Source organism: Pholcus phalangioides, unplaced genomic scaffold, assembly GCF_987345545.1.
Source record: "Pholcus phalangioides strain wild (caught in Gottingen) unplaced genomic scaffold, Ppha-v1.0 ptg000005l_1, whole genome shotgun sequence".
In the NCBI taxonomy this organism is placed as follows: Eukaryota; Metazoa; Arthropoda; class Arachnida; order Araneae; family Pholcidae; genus Pholcus; species Pholcus phalangioides.
Window position 1 is genome coordinate 15,147,079 of NW_028301598.1, and position 11,535 is coordinate 15,158,613.

Genomic DNA, 11,535 nt, shown 5'->3' on the forward strand with positions numbered 1-11,535 from the left:
ATTTTTTGAATTGATTATTTTTGAATTTGATGTTCTTAAATCGTGCTTTACATATATATTACTCTGTGTGCGGTTTCCACTTGGTTCTTAATGGCAGGTTGTTTGCCTTGCCAGTTTGAGTGATGATTTGGGTTGCGTTTGAACGTTGTGCCGTCGTTATTCGTGAGTGTCTTTGTTTTGCTTCGTTATGCTGGTTTTTAGCTTTCGTGTTAATTATTTCGTTTTAATTATTTTCGATTTCGTGTTAATTAATTATCATCATCGTGTCGATTTCAGGATGATTATTATTTTCTGATGTTACTTTAGGAGTAATATTTCGGGATGTTATTTTTAATTTATTAATAAATTAGTAGTGCATTAATTACGCTATTACTAAATATGAATATATTTTTTTTTGGGACCGGTAGCGCCATCTTTGTGGCTTAGAGCGAACTGCAAACGTTAGATCGTTGCGCTACCTGGCGGTGGGATTCAACTGGGAGAGACCGTTGCATCCTTTTCCTTGTTGGGTCCTTTGTTTATTTTCTTTGTTTCTTGATTGCTCTTTGTTAATTATTAGATTTTATTTGATTGTTAATGCATCCTTTTTAGTTGGTAGTTCGCGTTGTTACTTAATTTCCGTTTGTTTTTTTTTCTTTCGTGTGCGAATCCGGGTATTTTCCAACGGTTTCGTCGCTTGTGTATATCTTTACGTATTTTTACTTCCCATTATGTTTTCTTTCTTTATGTGTGATGCGTTTTGTTCCGTTTGTTGCAGGATATCTGTGATATGCACCGAAAAAGTCGAAGGAAAACTGACTGGAAAGTCATTGACCGTATTCTTAGGTAAAAATTTTTTTAAGACTAAAAATTTTTTCTGCTATTTGTCAAGCCCTGTTGTGCAATTTTCACAACGTTTGAGTGACAGTTTTTCGTTCTGGATTTTGTATCTTTCGTTTAACGATGAGAAACGTTGATATTACGACGTTTCCTTTTCGAACTCTAATTTAATTATAATTTTCAATTTTGAAGTTTTTGAGGTACGAAATGTCTCGAATAGATACGTAATTAATAGTGTGGTTCATTTTTACCATGTAGCGTCAGATAATTTTTCTACACCTCAACGATTTCTCAAGTTTTGAATGGACGAATCCAAAGTTAGGAAATGGTTTAGTTTGACTGGAGACTAATTTTATGAGTTTAGATTTTTTTTCAGATTTTCAGTTTCCACAAAAAAAAGAAAAGAAAAACGAAACTAATAAATCGATTTTCTTAGAATTTGAAAAATGAATGAAATTCATTGATTGAAAACGAAAATAACAGGCCGTGAAGGAGAGATGATGTTGATATAGTTGCTTTTTGTGCATCGGGTATTGGTTCGAGGTCATTGCAGATAGCTAGCTGTATGGCTCCTCGTCCTGTCTGCACGATTAACTTGACAGTTAATGCATTTTATCTTTTCATTTTTCTCTACTTTATCAAAATTTTCCGTTATGATTCATTTTATTTTAAACTAATAATATAATAGACTAAATATTTATTTGTTTGACTAAAAAAAAAATATTGGATGAAAATTCTGAAACAGGTTTCCATATTACGATTCGAACAACAAATAGCAAAGTTGGATTTTTCTGTAATACGCCGGTCTTTGTCCTCTGACTGGAGAGCAAAGGCATTGCTAATTTTCTGTTTTGTCCTCTGTGGTGTCTTCAGGTGGTGTTTTTATTGGATTGTAAGACCATCGTAGAAGGTTAGAAAATGTACATACTACATAAGAAAAAAATGTATATATTGAGATTTTTATGAGATTTTTTTGAAAGAAAAAAAAAACACCATTTTTACAAAATATACCATTGGATCCCAAGAATAGAAAATGTGGTAATAATGAAAAATATTTGCTAATAATGAACTGATGATATTTTTCAGGGGAAAAAAAATTATTTTTGGATAATTCGCTGTTGTGGTTACTCAACATTATTCTAATGTTATGTACAATAAGAATATTGTTTGAAATATCTGGGATTTTCTATATAATTTAATAATAACAGAAATCGACGTATATATTTCATATATATATATATAGCATCTTAAACACGTAGTAAAAAAAAATCAGATGTTGATATACAATATATATATGTGTAAACATCATTAGAATCAGATTATTATGTATATTTCATAGTCACTTTAAGCATTACATGTAATTCATGTGTGCATTTTCGATGGAAAATTTTATGTTGTAAAGCAGTATTTGAGGGTTTTTTGACTTCACAGTTTAAAAACTGCCATGTGCCAAAAACTGTGGCTTGTTTATTTTTTCAACATTTTTGTTGCAGCAATTTTGTGTCAGATACTTGTTTCACAATGTGGGCAATTGACAGTTTTTGAGTTGCATTCCTTTTGAGGAATCGACAGTTTTTTTGAGCCATCCTGCAGAAACTACATTCCTTTTTTCAACTGTCTTGAATTGACAGTTTTCAAACTCCATTCCTTTTTCTGCGGAATTGACAGTTTTTTGAGCCATCCTGCAGAAACTACATTCCTTTTTTCAACTGTCTTGAATTGACAGTTTTCAAACTCCATTCCTTTTTCTGCGGAATTGACAGTTTTTTGAGCCATCCTGCCGAAACTACATTCCATTTCTGCTGAATTGACAGTTTTTAGAGCCATCCTGTGGAAGGAAACTACATTTCTTTTCCTGCGGAATTGACAGTTTTTTGAGCCATCCTGCAGAAACTACATTCCTTTTTCTGCGGAATTGACTTTTTTTTTTGAGCCATCGTGCAGGAACTACATTCCTTTTCCTGCGGAATTGACATGTTTTTTTGAGCCATCCTGCAGAAACTACATTCCTTTTTCTGCGGAATTGACTTTTTTTTTTGAGCCATCGTGCAGAAACTACATTCCTTTTTCTGCGGAATTGACATGTTTTTTTGAGCCATCCTGCAGAAACTACATTCCTTTTTCTGCAGAATTGACAGTTTTTTGAGCCATCCTGCAGAAACTACATTCCTTTTTTCTGTGGAATTGACATTTTTCAAACTCCATTCCTTTTTCTGCGGAATTGACAGTTTTTTGAGCCATCCTGCAGAAACTACATTCCTTTTTTCTGTGGAATTGACAGTTTTCAAACTCCATTCCTTTTTCTGCGGAATTGACAGTTTTTTGAGCCATCCTGCAGAAACTACATTCCATTTCTGCTGAATTGACAGTTTTTAGAGCCATCCTGTGGAAGGAAACTACATTTCTTTTCCTGCGGAATTGACAGTTTTTTGAGCCATCCTGCAGAAACTACATTCCTTTTCCTGCGGAATTGACATGTTTTTTTGAGCCATCCTGCAGAAACTACATTCCTTTTTCTGCGGAATTGACTTTTTTTTTTGAGCCATCGTGCAGAAACTACATTCCTTTTTCTGCGGAATTGACATGTTTTTTTGAGCCATCCTGCAGAAACTACATTCCTTTTTCTGCAGAATTGACAGTTTTTTGAGCCATCCTGCAGAAACTACATTCCTTTTTTCTGTGGAATTGACAGTTTTCAAACTCCATTCCTTTTTCTGCGGAATTGACAGTTTTTTGAGCCATCCTGCAGAAACTACATTCCTTTTTTCTGTGGAATTGACAGTTTTCAAACTCCATTCCTTTTTCTGCGGAATTGACAGTTTTTTGAGCCATCCTGCAGAAACTACATTCCATTTCTGCTGAATTGACAGTTTTTAGAGCCATCCTGTGGAAGGAAACTACATTTCTTTTTCTGCTGAATTGACAGTTTTTTGAGCCATCCTGTGGTAAGTACATTCCTTTTTTTCTGTGGAATTGACAGTTTTCAAACTCCATTCCTTTTTCCGCGGAATTGACAGTTTTGTGGACCACATTGCTTTGTTTTCGGGTGAGATCTATGTATACCGTGTGGGATCTTGCGGGTTTCTGAGGCAAAAATGTTGGTTGTTGCTCTTTCCCATTACACATATTTTGCAGTTATATACTTTCCCATTATTTCTAATTTAATTTATTTTTAATATTTTTTTAGGGAACTTTCCGAAGGTTTGAATGCTTCTGCTAAAGTTTCGCCTCGTTGGAAACACGTGCTGGCTTGTGTTTCTGATGAGCCAGTGATCGAGTACAGATAAATGGCGGGAGTCACCATTACTCCACCTGCGGTCTCTTAATGTCTTGCCATCCGATTAGTGGATTGATTGATGAGATGTCCTTATCTTCGACCGCGTGTGTTTGAGATTCATTCTGGTGCTTCGTGTAGCATGTTTGTGATTTGTCGTAGTGCTTAGAGTGTGCTGTTTGTGATCGATCCGTGTTTAGAATAGCGATTTTGTGTTCCCGCGATTGTTGAATAGTGAGTGCGCGTCATCGCGGTGATGCGCAAATTTTTGTTTTTCTTGTGGTTGGGTGATATTGTATTGTGAGTTCGAAGCCATTTATTCCAAGTAAGTAATGTGTGTTCCAGAAGGAAAGTAAGTTGATTTTTTCTCTGCTCCGGAAAAATATGTGTTTTCCCATCAGTCACGCTGATGTTTCCTCATTGTTTTAGTAATGTTTATTGATTATAATACTAATTTAATTTGTTATTACAGAAAGATTTGAATTAATTTTACTTACGTGAAAATTAAGCAATAGAATAAGGAAAAGAGGGAAAAATAATAAGAGACAAAATTATTAATAAAGAGTGTAGTGAGATAAAAATATAAACAGAAGATACATACGCAAAGCTCTTATTATGTGAAGAAATTAGTTCCTGTTGTTTTTTTTTTTTTTTTTGAACCCTGTGGGACCACCCACCCGTTCCCCCGGCAGGGGGTTTGTGGTGGGTGGGGGGCCGGGGGCTCCGCCCCCGGGCCCCCCCTCACCCCCCACCCATAGAGCCCTGTTATTTTTGGTAAAACCACCTCGAGTTTCGTGAGCCTCGCTCAAAGCTGCTTAACTTATGAGTTTGGCAGAGCTAGCGCTCTATCATCTACGCCACGAAGTGATAGCGAAGGAAAGTCTTTGGACATCTGCTTTCGAGGGGAATTGTTTTGGATCTTTGTATTTTTTTTATCCCTTGTTTTTTTTTTTTTTTTCTAGATTGCTTTGAATTTCTTGTTCCCTGTCGGGATTTTTGTAGTGAAATACAATGGTGATTTTGTTATGGTGTGTTGTATTTGCAGGGTTGTTAGTGCGTGTGACTGTGGTTACTTGTGTGTGTGTGTTCGAATCCAGACTGGGACGATGAGATTAGATAATTTTTTCCAACCTTTCTCCTTCTGTTTAGAAATTTTTTTTCTGCGTTGTATCGACTGTTTGTTGGTTTTGATTTTGTTCACGGATTGCAGATGTACTTTAGATGGAATTGTAGAGAGGGTGCATAATTTCAAGTGATTCGTATTGTAGCTGCTGCATGATTTTACGTTCGCTTGAAATGTTATAAATTTCATTTTAAATATTATACCATTCGTTGTTGAATTGCATCGTTGTCATCCACAGATTTCCCAGCGAATTCTAAGGGCAGCAACGAAAAATCGACCGCAGATTGTCCTTAAAACTTGGAGTTGTTGCCTTTTCTTTTTATGCATCCAAATTGTTTGAATGAATCTTATGGAAGATTTCATTTTTACTCACTTTTTATGGTTAGCCATGTACTGCTTTCCGACCGAGCAAAATACCACTTTTAATATTTAATGCAGTTGTATCCCATTATTTCAATTTACCGATCGGTGGAATTTGAATGTTCGGTTGTTGTGAATACTTGATTTCTTGAATACGCTTACGTTAGAGGAACGCTGGTGTTACACTTCCAGTCTACGGATTGAACAGTTTTCATTTAAGGAATGTGTAATAGGTTTGGTAGAGAATTCGTGACCATTTCATCGTGCGAAAAAGTGTTGTTGTTTCCTTGTGAAATATCTAGGTGGCAGCACAAGTAGAATTTCTTTTTCTGAGCGAAAGAGAGGCAGAGAGGTTAGCAAATATATCTTCTGTTGAAAGGCCCTGGGTTCGAACCCCTGTTCGGCAGTCCACCATCTATTCGGGACTCGAACTTACTATTGAATCGTGTTGTCTAGAGCCTGGTTTTTATTTTTTTTCAGATGATTGCGTTTTGATTGTAGATGGTTTTGTGAAGAGTCCATCCTTGGTTTGCGAACTTACTCGTAAGCTGGGAAAATGAATGTAAAATGCATCGTTACGACTTCGGCCAGCTGAGGAATATGGACGAGGTGCATGTATATTAGTCCTTTTTTTGTGCTCGTAAACCAAGACTAAACCGAGGGTTGACTGCATTTTTCCCTATGGTGTGGAAATGCTGACTGACGTAGGGTTTTTTAGCATTCCTTGACACTGTGTGAAAAATCCTAAGATTGAGTAGTGTATCGAACATGTCGGATAGAAATGTGTTGGACTGAAAAATAACATTGATTTTTACGATTTTGTCGTCAGATGTAATTGGGTTGTGTTAAATAAGTCAGCTTTTAGACAGGGTTGGGTTTTGCCGAAGAATGCTTTTGGATAATGTGTTTTTTTTTTGTTTTTTTTTGTAAGTATAATGCTTTTTTGATAAGTATAACCTAAATGACGGAAAGCTTGCCGTTTTAACCCTTTTCTCTCTTGCAGTGGTTTCGCAAATTGATTTCACAAACATGAATAAACATTTCATTGGCACTTGATCAAATTTTATTATACGTAAACAATAATAACGTACGATCGACAATCGAAAAAGAAACGTTTACAAAGCCAATTAGGTTTTTTTTTTTTTGCTTTGGAAACAGGCGAAAACATATTGTCAATGGATTAATTAAACAAGAAAATTAATTTTATGTAGCCGGAAGTGTTTCGTGTTTTGAATAATAGTTACTCGGGAAAAAATATCTATCTTGATATTTTACATTTCCTGATGTGTATGCAAAAAATCATAAATTCTAATTAATATTTTTTTTTCGATTGAATATCGAAGCGTGCACGTTGCATTGTGTTGCGTATTTAGATGTAGCCTCGATTAGGAAAACATTGCAAATGTTAATGAAATAAGTTGGTTTTATATATGCAAATATATCGGTGGGTGTCTGTCCAGACTTTTTGTACGTTAATTCCATTTATCAGATCAGATTTTCTGAACGGACTGCATATCGGTGAAACTTGATGAAATTACAAGTAAGTAATGATGGGCAAAAATGACTTTTTTGAAATGCCTATTTTAACGTATTTTTTAAGTTTATTAGTTAACGAAAGAATTTAAAGTTAACGAAAGAATTGTTCTTTTTTAAATTTTCCAACAACCTCGGTACAATTTACACGTGTTTTTGGCCCCAATAAGTGATCGGAGAGATACTTGGTGAGTAAACGTTGTTTTCACCGGATGCTGTTGGACACGAATGATTTTTGTTCCAGATGGAAAATTCAAACCTTTTTGTGTCTCGTTCTCTTCGCGTGAACATTTGTTAGACGTTGGACTGCATTGTATATGCATGTAGCTGACCGATAACTGTCCCAAGATTGATGCCGTGGCTTGCACGCGAGGCATGTGGTAGGAGCAGACGGAGCTGTGAATTATTTTATATACATATTTAGTACTTTATTAAATTTATCAGTCGCCCTCGGGTGAGACTGCGCTTGAAGGGTAAAAAAAAAACTATTTTTTTGAAAAATACATTAAAACGAGGTTTCAACCGTAGAAATGATTATGGAACAGATGAACGAGAAATTTTCTCTACGTGTTACGCGTCTGCTAATTGACCTAATCATGAGGGTTCAGTTATTTTTCCATAAATTATAAATGTCCATATTGGCATATGATAATATATAATGGCATAAGATATATGTATATAAAAACGATTTTATTTGCTGCGGAAATGTTAAAAAACTTAATTAAGTTAATGCTGCTACGAAAACATTATAAAAATAAAATAAAATAAATTTTCCTGCTACGAGAACCAAATTTTCATGGCTAGGTTTTTGCCGGTATATAAAAAAACTAGGTATTTACCTAGTAAATACAATTAGCCTTGTTTGATTGATTTTTTATCTATCGATGTGTACAGTGAGTTTTTATTTTACTAATAAAGATAAATTATTTATTTAATGAATACCTTTTTAGTATATTTTATAATGTGTTAGATCTCTATAGCTGGCCACCGTAGAACAGGATGAGCCGTGAATAAATAATACGTAATACTGATCGGTTTTTTGAAAATATTTCTGCCTATAGATGCAAAAGATGGTTAAAACTACTACAATTATCATTACAAGTAGAACGTAAATAATGCAAGTTTCCAATCTTTTATTTTTTTCTAACCTGTTGAAGTACAGAATCGTGCAGAAAGCTTCTTTGTAGTTTTTAGCAGGCAGGAAAATTTTGACAGGGAGGGCTTGACAAATCGAGGAAAAATTCAAGAAAACATTGAAAAAAAGTTTTTTATCATGTACCTATTGTGTTCGAAACATTATCCAAAAGCATTCGTTTTTTCACGGTTTCCATTAGCGTTTTCCAGTTTTTGATGCCTGTCTGTTAAAAGAATTTTTCATTACCACCACTGCGATTACTTTTCATCTGCGTAAGCCAGAAGCCTGTGGTTCTCGATCTTTTTTTGCACCACGGGACCACGATTAACTTCCGCCTCCTCCCTTTTTCAAGATAGGTTATTCAAATATTGTTTGGATAATATTTAAATATTATTCGAAGTATAAATATTTTGTATTTAATAAATTTTTAATTTTTGGAAATATGGGAAAAGTCAAATAAACGAGATATAGATTGTATAGATAGATAAATAGAATCGTATAGATTATATACGATTGAATGAAATCAAACGAAATACATTACATAAATATAAATACATAAACGTAATACCCTTGCATTTATTTATTTATTTGAAGTGTTGCATAAAATTATTATATGATAAAACTTCTCAACAATTTGGAGACTGTAATTCCACTTTTTGAGGCTCTGAACAGAGACGATGCTGAATAAAAGTTGGTCTTTTTTTGAAAATGTGTCTTTTTTTTGTTACTACTTGTGATTATTATTTGTGATCCTTTAGTTTCTGTTTGTAGCGGGGAGAATTTCACGATATTCATTGTCGCGGCGAGCATAAGGGTACCAACAAGAGTTTGATGTTACTCACTTGTTAGGAATCACAGAGTCGATAGTTTTATCCGTGCGCGTTGTGTGTTAGCCTTATTAATTGTTTCGTTTACACACGGAACGTAGCCAGCGTTAACGAATTTAAAAACTCGCTCGTTTTGTTTACCATCAATGAATAGTGTTGCCAAGAAAGAATTGGATGGGAAAAAAATGAATTTTCACATTCTGAATGGCCATGCGTCCCGGATTTTCAACGGGTAATTTGTAAGTAGGAAAAGTTATAGAAATCTCTCTCTGTATCTGATGGGTATTTTTGCTGACTGTGTGGCCGGCTTCAGGTTAAGTACGCCTGAAACGAATTTACAACTGACTGTTCCTGAAAGACCTGTTATCCACACGGCGTTTTGAGTATTGCCATATATTTTTTTAACTTTTTGATTGTAGTTTTCTCTACTGGGGAAATTCTATTTTTGGGAAACCGCAACAGAAAAGAGTGACTGGGGTAAATCCAAGTTCCGAAACACCCTTTTTAAGCTCATTTACGAATCCCAACTAGTTTCGGTGCAATTTTTGAAGCAAGTTGTTATCCTTGAAAGTAATCGAAAGTGTACAGCTTCAGTTTCTGACACCTGTGTGGAAGCCGAAAATCGGAGCAAGCAAGAGATTCCAAGAAGCTCTTTTTTTTTTTTCTAAATGACGGACGGAGGAAAAGAGCAACCGGGCTTTTGGTTGAAAAGGTTTTATGCTTGTACGTTGAATTTTGCAAAAAATGATTTGAAAAGAATAACTGATTATTAAGTGCGTTGATCATATACGTATTGATTACAGTATTGACCTCTTTCGATTTTTTATTACTACTTTGAGTGCAACGTCTATTCATTTAGGGAAACACATTATTCAACAATGTATACCGTTGAGATTGTTCTACCTTTTAATGAAATGCGTAATTTTTCAAGCCCGTTCGGATATAACGAACTCCGCAACTTCGTTATCAACTGTGTTGGCGGACCTACTCTTCCCTTTGAATTATTACCCTGAATTCTGATATTTCTGTGATCGTGATGATATTTATGCAGTTATCGTTATGATCGTCGTCCGATTCAGCAACTGATGGGAAAATGGAAAGGAATATATTTTCATAAGAGAGGAAAAAAAAAAAACTGCCGCATTAGTAATCGGAAGAAATTCAATTTCAACAGTTTGGGTTTTTTATTAATTGCGTTAAAGGAAATTTTTTTTTTGCTGAATGTCATCAAGTACTTAAGATTGATTTACGAGAAGTGCAGAGATGAAGGAAAAGGTATAATTACATTTATTATTGAAATTCAATTTGCGTATTCAATTACATATTTTTGAAATGCAGATGGCACCACATGAGGGACCCAGACCGATCTCGTTTTATTACAGATGAGGCGAATGAGGAGGAGTTGAATTATTACGCGGAATGGATATGATATATGTTATTAATTTATAAATAATTTCATAATTTCCGTGTTGCTGAAACTTTCGTTTGTAAAAGTTCTGCGTTCCCGTTTTAGCGAATGAAAATCTCGTTTTAACTGTTCTAATCCCCCCCAGATAAGTCGTTACATATGAACAATCCAAAATAAATCTAGAATGCCTTACAACTGAATTTCGTTCAAACGTTCTAATCTCTAACGAATTTCTCCGGTCTTATAACGTTCGTTTTTTTGGCCGTCCCGACTTTTTGGCAAAAGTGTCCCGGTCGTTCCCGTATTGTACACGAAGCGTACTTGCATTTTTATTCTTTATTGAAGTCAAAGATTGACATAAAATTTGTTATGATAATTGCAACTATGTATGAGAATATTGAACGTTTTTTTTTTTTTTTTTTTTCGTGGAATGCATTTTAATCCACTGCAATTTGCAGTAATGCACCATTTCCCGCAATACTAATGTCCCGTATTTCTGTCGAAGAATTAGTTATAACGGGATTCGACTCTATCATTTAAGCAGTTATTAGTTCCATCCATCCATCCCTCCTAGCGTTATAGGAGTGACTGCTCCTACGTGTCCATTCAAATGTCATACTTTTTTCTCTCTCTCTGATTTTCTAAATAATTTGAAATTTGCGATTTAACTGCGAACTTAAAGTTATATAGTTTGGTAGTAAAGAGGGTAAATAAATAACATCAATGATATAACTGCGGCGTGTGTCGTTATACTCGGAAGTGATAGATGGCAGCACTTACTGATGCCTTACCTTAGAAATCTCTCTTTCGCGATTAATTTTGTTATAATTAAGTAAGGTAATTGTTAAGGTAATAATTAAGTAATATTAACTGGACATTATCAGAACTGCTGGAATTTTCAAAACGCGATTAAAACTTTGACGCATTCAGAATTCATTTCATTTGACCGAACCAACACTCAGGTGCCCCGGGCGCCAGTGCCCTCTTAACGCATGGGCCCACCCGGGCGGGGCTTCGAAAGAAGTGGGGCCTCACAAAAATGAGAATTTATCAGGT

The 11,535-nt window shown here is 35.0% G+C and overlaps 1 long non-coding RNA gene across 1 annotated transcript; it reads left to right on the forward strand.

Moving 5' to 3' along the window:
• The first annotated feature begins 510 nt into the window (after positions 1 to 510).
• On the forward strand, positions 511 to 8,953 carry LOC149086353 (uncharacterized). Its single transcript, XR_016192725.1, has 2 exons — positions 511 to 825; positions 4,007 to 8,953. It is a non-coding gene; the product is annotated as an uncharacterized LOC149086353 (long non-coding RNA).
• The last annotated feature ends 2,582 nt before the right edge of the window (positions 8,954 to 11,535 follow it).